This window comes from Myotis brandtii, unplaced genomic scaffold (assembly GCF_000412655.1).
Source record: "Myotis brandtii unplaced genomic scaffold, ASM41265v1 scaffold95, whole genome shotgun sequence".
Lineage (NCBI taxonomy): Eukaryota > Metazoa > Chordata > Mammalia > Chiroptera > Vespertilionidae > Myotis > Myotis brandtii.
In genome coordinates, this window is record NW_005371920.1 from 1,592,410 (window position 1) to 1,600,012 (window position 7,603).

Here is a 7,603-nt window from a genome sequence, read left to right on the forward strand (position 1 = left end):
ACTACTTACTATGAAGGATGAAGCCTTTATTGATCATCTATGATTCAGGTACTTTCTATGATTAAATTAGACATTAAATCATTTTCCTAGACATATAAATTAATTATATAAGCAACCTTTAAACGTCAGTAATTTTTTAAAAAAATTTTACAGATTAGAAAACTAATTTAAAGATCAGGAGGTTCCAAACTGGATTCAGCCTTGGTCTTCCTCAACCTCCAGGTCCCTGGTACACCCACAGTGCTGTGCTATCCACCCAGATTTCTAGAAGAAAAAAAGAGAGAGCCCACCACACCACCACTAACACTGGGTCACTACTGCTCTCACCAACCAGAATGTGGTGCTCAGGGCCATCTTCGATAATAAAATGCATCACTGTAGCCAAGCTAACTGACTGCCACTCTCAATACTTTAAAAAAAAGATTCTCAATACTTTTTAATGACAATAACTTTAAGTCAATCACAGTGTCTGATTCGTAGGTGATCTGCGCTTTCTAAAGCACTCAGATAGCTCTAGAGTCACTCAGAATTCTCTGACATCCATCTCCATTTTTCTTGATATAACTGTCACTTCACACATGAGTTTATTTCCCCCATCTATCCTCAGAATCTTTGCAATCAAGTTATTTTAGACAACTGATGATAAAAGAGCACTCAAGTCAGCATTTTGGATGATTTGAGGCCCTTATTTCATCTCTTGGTCAACTTTTTCAGTGTCCTGTAATCTTTTATATATAAATGACAGCCTGGGTTGAGTACATTTTCACTGCCTTTGACGAGCTCACTGGACTGAAAGACCTCTAGCCCGGGTGGGAATACACACGCTCCAATGTCTAAATTACTTAAACATATATCCTCTCAGTCAGAAATGTGATTTCTCGCCAGGCCTGTTGAATGCAATTGCCATTTTAGTTAAGGCACTTTGAAAGGAAAGAGAAAATAACATTTTAAAGAATATATGAGCAATCTCACAGGTATATCTGCTATCTCAGGCACTTTTTGTTGTAGATTTTGTAGAACTGGGGAGAAGTAATAAGAAGATTGGGGGGGGGGCATGCAAAGGGAGAGTATACCTATATTTTTATGTATAGCACTAGAGGCCCAGTGCACAAATTCGTGCATTAGTGGGGTCCCTCGGCCTGGCTGGAGATCGAGGCCTATCAGGGAGCCAGCCAGCCAGGGGGAGGAGCTGCGGGAGGTTGGCCAGCTGGCTTGGGAGGTTGGCTGTGGAAGCGCACTGACCACCAGGGGACAGCTCCTGCATTGAGCGTCTGCCCCCTGATGATCAGTGCACGTCATAGCAACTGGTTGACCAGTCATTCCAGTCATTTGGTCATAACAGTTGCTTAGGCTTATATATATATATGTAGACTAGAGGCCCGGTGCACAAAATTCGTGCATGGGGGGTGTCCCTCAGCCCAGCCTGCACCCTCTCCAATCTGGGACATCCCTCTCACAATCCAGGACTGCTGGCTTCCAAACTCTCGCTGCCTGCCTGATTGCCCCTAACTGCTTCTGCCTGCCACCCTGATCGATGCCTAACTGCTCCCCTGCCAGCCTGATTGCCCCTAACTGCCCTCCCCTGCCAGCTTGGCCGCACCCAACTGCCCTCCCCTGCTGGCCTGGTCACCCCTAATTGCCCTCCCTTGCCAGCCTGGTTGCCCCTAACTGCCCTCCCCTGCCAGGCTGGTCGCCCCAACTGCCCTCCCATGCAGGCTGGGTCCCCCCAAATGCCCCCTCCTGCAGGCCTGGTCACCCCTAACTTCACTTTCCTGCTGGCCTGGTCGCCCCCAACTGCCCTACCCTGTAGGCCATCTTGTGGTGGCCATCTTTGTGTGTTGGAGTGATGGTCAATTTGCATATTACCTCTTTATTATATAGGATATTACATGTTAAATACATATATATCCATGGTGGGGCAAAAGTAGGTTTCAGTTGTGAGTGCGTGAAACACAGAGTTTATTCATGTATTATTATTTATGAATTCTTGTTTCATTTGCCATCTGAACAACTGTAAACCTACTTTTGCTGCACCCTGCATATGTATGTGTATGTATGTGTTTGTATGTGTCTGCTCACATATGGGAATTTGGGAAATGACTTAGTGACTTTCAAAATAGCAATAATGTCACTTAAGGAATATTTAAAAGTACAAGGTATATGACAGGCACTTTATTGATGAAAACAATAACTACAATTTATTAAGCACTTATTATGCACCAGGCACACTGCCTTAGCGCATGCACATGTGTGCGCATGCACACACACACACTATTGTATAGATATAATTCTCACAACTCAGTGAGTACTCCTTTTACAGGTAAGATAACAGACTCAGAGAGGCTCAATAATGAACTCATTCAGATGTACATGATTAGCAAGTGAGATTATAAATACAGGTCTTTGGGCTTCCCAGAGGAATACTAATCTATATATTACACATCCTCCCTAATGAGACCCTCCCTGGTACCAGAATTTCCCACGTTATGACCTGATGCCATCAACATCAGATTCACCTAGGGTACATGCTAAAGCACAATTCCTAGGTTCCATCACCGACTTTCCAAGTTAAGAGTCTCTGGGAGGCAGGCCCCAAGGATTTACATGTTTTATTTGCTCCTCGGGTGACTTTTAAAATACGTGAATATTTGTGAGCCCGTGTGGCTAACAAATGTGAGAGTAGCACAGTGGTGAGACCATGGTGTCAGGAGTCAGGTGACCGGGTTTTAATCACACCATGCTCGTAACTAGTTCATCTTTCTGGGAACGCATTACCCCATCTGTAAAGTGATGAGGCCTACTCTAACATTTTGCAAATATTTTCAATAAACTCTCGCTGTATGAGAAATACTGGTTCAGCTATGCTTTGCATTGATCAGTCTACTTACAAGTCCTGTTTGCAGGGCCAGCCACTGTACGTCAGAGATTTTCAGTACCTGGGGTAGAGGCAGGGCTGCCAGGACCACAGCCGGGGGAACTGGGAGCTGGGAGCAAGGGCATGTGGCCTCTTCCCTGACGTCCAACACTCTTCTAGGTGTAATTGAAGAGCACTGCCATTCCAAACGTGCTAGGGTTGAGGCACAGAGGTAGTTTTCTCTGACCAGCAGCATATTTTCACGAAAACAAGCGTTATGGCCTGTTTGATAAAACAGGGGCTCGTACAACCGACAGCGACAGCTCCCTAATCTATTCCAGCCAAGAGGTAATCATTTCCAGTCTCCAAAACTATCCTGGCAAATCCAACAGCACGCATTTAATTTGTGGTCCACCCAACTGTTCTGGCCTTTCCAGGAGAAGTAAATATGTCCTCAGTGGCTGCGCTGTATTTGCAGAGAACGGACCTGTTGGCAGAATCAGCATCTGCATATGCAAGCGCAGGCTCTGCAGCACACTGTCCCCTGCAGGCACACACGGCATTTTGCAGGCATGTTTTGGGAGCCTGGGAGATAGTGTGGGCTTCATTGTCATCTGCAGCGGCTTGTCTGGTGCTTTCCACACCTACATGTTTACTAATAGTATTTGATATTTAGGTCCCAAAATAAACAGCAAATGAATATTCATGCATATTGAATGCAATGAGAAAACCCCCAGAATAGAACCTCAGAGTGCATACTCCCACTCCCCATCTGTAACCATTAGGGTAAAAGGACTACATTGCCAGTAGCTAGGAGTCCTTCATTCAACAAACATTTATTGATTATGTACAGCCAATGAGATAAACAATGGAGGTGCTTTTTATTTTTTAATTTCAAGGAGGAGAAATTACCTGAAAGTAGAGAATAATGGTTCAGAGTCTTCATTCAACAAATATTGAGTACATACTTCATGCGAGACACTGATATAGGTACTGAAGCTTCAAGCAATGAATTTTTTTAAAAAGTGATAGAAATCATTTCCCCTATAGGGTTTATGCTTAGTTTGATGAAGACAGATAAAGAACAAATGAATATAAAACATACAATACGATAGATGATGGTAAGTACTAGACCAAAAATAAAAATATAGAGAAAAGAATAGGGGGTATGGGTGAAAGGATATTGATTTAAATAAGGAACAGGGATACTCTTAAGAAGAAGATAAAATCGAGTATACACTTGATGGAGATAAGCTATGGGGATAAAAGCGGGGAGAATGTTCTGGGAAGAGAAAATCCTAAGTGCCATGTGCTGAAGCAGGTGAGTGCCCAGTGAGTTGGAAGGACACAGGACGGCTGATGTGGACAACATGAGGGAATACGTTTTAAGAAAGAAGTCAGAGAGAGAGGAGGATGCCAGGTCATGTAAGGCTTTGTAAGCTAAACAAAGTCTTTCACTTGGATTATGAATGAGATGGGAATCCATTGGGATTTAAGCAAAAGACTGACATGGTTGAACTTGCATTTTAAAACTATGACAGTAGCATATGAGCTGAAAGACTCTAGGGTGCAAGGGCAGGAGAAGGTGGCCAGTGGGTTGGTCTTAGCTATTGGCAAGTTAATGAATGATGGAGACTTGAATTGGGGTAGGTATGGTTCAGGAGGTGGTTGCATTTTGGATATTTTAAATGTAGAATTAATATGATTTCTTGAACCATCTAACTTTGCATTTTGAAATATAATCCATATGCAGAAAAATTTACCACATTATGTAAAGCAAACACCATGAATCCAACACCCAGGTTAAGAAATAAAGCATTGCCAGTACTCCAGATGCTCCATAGATTCAACATGCTGGGAAAGAAAATGGGATATGTTAAGCAGAGACATGGGAGCTGTAAAAGAGACCCAATCAAACTGACAGGGATGAAAATGACAATATCCTAAATAAAAAATTCACTGGAGAGGATGAACCGCAGAAGAGACGTGACATTTCAGAATAAAAGATGAGTGAACTTTCCAAGATGATGTCTTTAATGAGCAGGATGGAACGACGTTCTTAAGAAATATGATGAACATCTTCCAAGAGAAGTAACCGCGGCTCCCCAGGGCCCTGCATCCCCAGAGGGCGTGTGCCCTTCACAGTGGAAAACAGGTTCTGAGTGTTACTGACTAACAATCTGGACTGCAACTATCCTTGTTCAGTCCTGGTGTCGTCACAGTGGTCACACGATCTAGAGAGCAGATGTAAATACTGGCTAAATATTTCTTAGAAACTTCCAATTTCCTAGATCATCTGGTATACCAGTGACATGCCCTGTTAACCTCTTTCCCAACATGTGCACCATGTTGTAGGTTTGAAGACTAATTTTATCCAGGTTTCCACAGGATGGGAAATGCAATCAATTGACAATAACAGTCCAGACTCCAATAGTCTTGTTAGTACTTCCTCAGGACATCTAGGACATTGCATCGTTTCCTTAAGTATTTCCTAAAAAGTCTATGTGGTGGCTTACAACTGCTTAGGAACAAGTTGGCTCCTGGAGGAGGACGGCGAGACAGCAGGATAAGAAGTCCTGGACTTCTAGAGTGTTTTCTCATTGGGTTAACTGCAAAGGAACAGATACAACAGCAGGAATTGTTTTACTTTAAAAATACAGTGGAACGAAACATTCTGTTCCAGCCTGCTCGATTGAGTGGCAGAATGTAGTGCCATAACAACTTGAGGGAAAGACCATGGAAATGGTGCTTCTGCATATAGATGAACAGATTTTTCCCCCATTAGTTCCTGTATCTGTTGTCAGGGCAGCTATAGCACTTCTAATGCACATGAAGAAATAGGGGTAAAGATCTCAGACACGTAATAGTATCAAGCTGTACAGAGGCACCATTACTGATGAGACCTGATTCTTGAAATTCTCTTAACACTAAAGATTTTGGATATTTTAGGCAAGAAGTTCTCCGTTACTGATCATTTAAAGGGCTACCAGTTGCATCTTATCTTAGAGTCTTGGTGTAGACATAATACCTTACAAAAGATTGCAGAAGGCATGCAGTAAAGAACAAAAATGGAATGATAACAATGTTTCCTTTGGTCCTGGAGTATCTTTGCCCCCAAAGTTAATAACATACATCTTGAACTTTTTCTTCAAGTGTAGTTAGGTTGTAACTAATGATTTGGGGATTAATGTCTTCAAGGACCCAGTTGCTGGTCCCAAGAAAAGGACCAGGAAGGGCTGATTATCTTTTCACAGGACACTAGGAGGACATTCTGTTGCACTTGAGGAGCCAGTGGCATTGTGGACCCAGCTTACACCAACTCCCCACAACTGACTGTGTACGTTTGTTTTCCCAACCACGGTTGCAGTGACATCACGTGGCTACCTTGATGGGAGCATTACACCATGGAAATGGACACCTTCAACAGATTAGGGCTTTTTTTTTCCTTTTGAAAAAGCAGTTGTTAGACATTGACCAGTAAAACCTTTGGAGGACTATGAGCCTAAAGCAGTATGCGTTGTAGGTCCTGAGACACAAGGCATCTTAGGTCTGGCTCTTGGGAGGCAGACTCTGAAGTGAAAATTTCTGTGCAGGAAGTTGAATTCACCATGTCTTTTAGCTTCTGTATTTGGATGCTTTGACGTCTGCAGCCTTGCTGACACTGGACTTCCCAATTCCTGGAGATAGTAAACAACCTGCCGGAAGTGGGCTTTTCAGATTCAGACCAAACAATGCAGAATCCACACCCACAACCACTCATTCTAACCACATCGAGGCCAGGCACCAGACAAGTGAGAGCAGCCTCTATGTGCCCGAGCCCTCTGGGGTTATCGCTGACCAGCCAAATCCCAACTGAGCTCACCCTGTGCCATCTGTTCCTTCCTTGGAAATCACAAGAAAGGCTACTGCTCACAGTTCCTTCTTCCCCTTCACCCCCTGACCCTGGTGCTCCCCAGCATTGCCCCATGGTATGGCCTGCCCCCTCCTCCTGAGAACTGTACCTCATTTTTCAGTGGCAACCATCTCTTGATTGTTGACTTTACCATACCTAAACAACAGAAGCTCTTTGAGGAATGCTCTCAATACCTACATATTTTAGAAGGACATGGAAATAGCACTGGGAAGAGAGAGTATTTAACTATGAATTAGTCTCAAGAAAGGCCTCAGAAATGTCAATCTCCCAGAAAAGAAATGGGCCTTCTAAGTGGTTCCCTTTGAGACAATGGGCCCAGCTTTCATAATCATTTATTAATCAGGGTAGGGTGTGTCCTAACCCTGCACAGGGGACTTGAACTGTTTGGCTGAGAGCATTACCCAGAGAGGGACTCAGCCAAAGTGCCCTGAGCCACCAATGTTCCCAGCAAGGGGTGGAGCCTCAGCTCTAAAAGAGGGCTGGGAGGGGCACCTCTGCTTCTACTAAATAACAGGAAGAGAAAATCAGCTGCCAAATGTTGTCCAGCTCAGACGATCTGAGAGCTTTCTGATGCAGCCAACATCACTGAAGAGAATAAAGGCTGCAGTTGAAAAGGTACTAAAAGTCCATGCCAAAGGCAGTCAGATATGTCCCTTCAACCCTGGCAGAAAATAAATGTAAAATAAATGAGCCATTTACAACTCTGCAAAAGCCAACATACTGTGAAGATATATCAGGTGGACCATGAAAAAAAATTGACCGTCTTCGACAAAGCAATTAAAAATAAAAATTGGTGCAACTGAAGTCCAAATAAAGTAAGCTTCAAGAGTAGAAGA

The 7,603-nt window shown here is 43.4% G+C and overlaps 1 pseudogene; it reads left to right on the forward strand.

Moving 5' to 3' along the window:
- Positions 1-6,187, forward strand: part of LOC102246944 — a 104,947-nt pseudogene extending 98,760 nt beyond the window's left edge.
- The last annotated feature ends 1,416 nt before the right edge of the window (positions 6,188-7,603 follow it).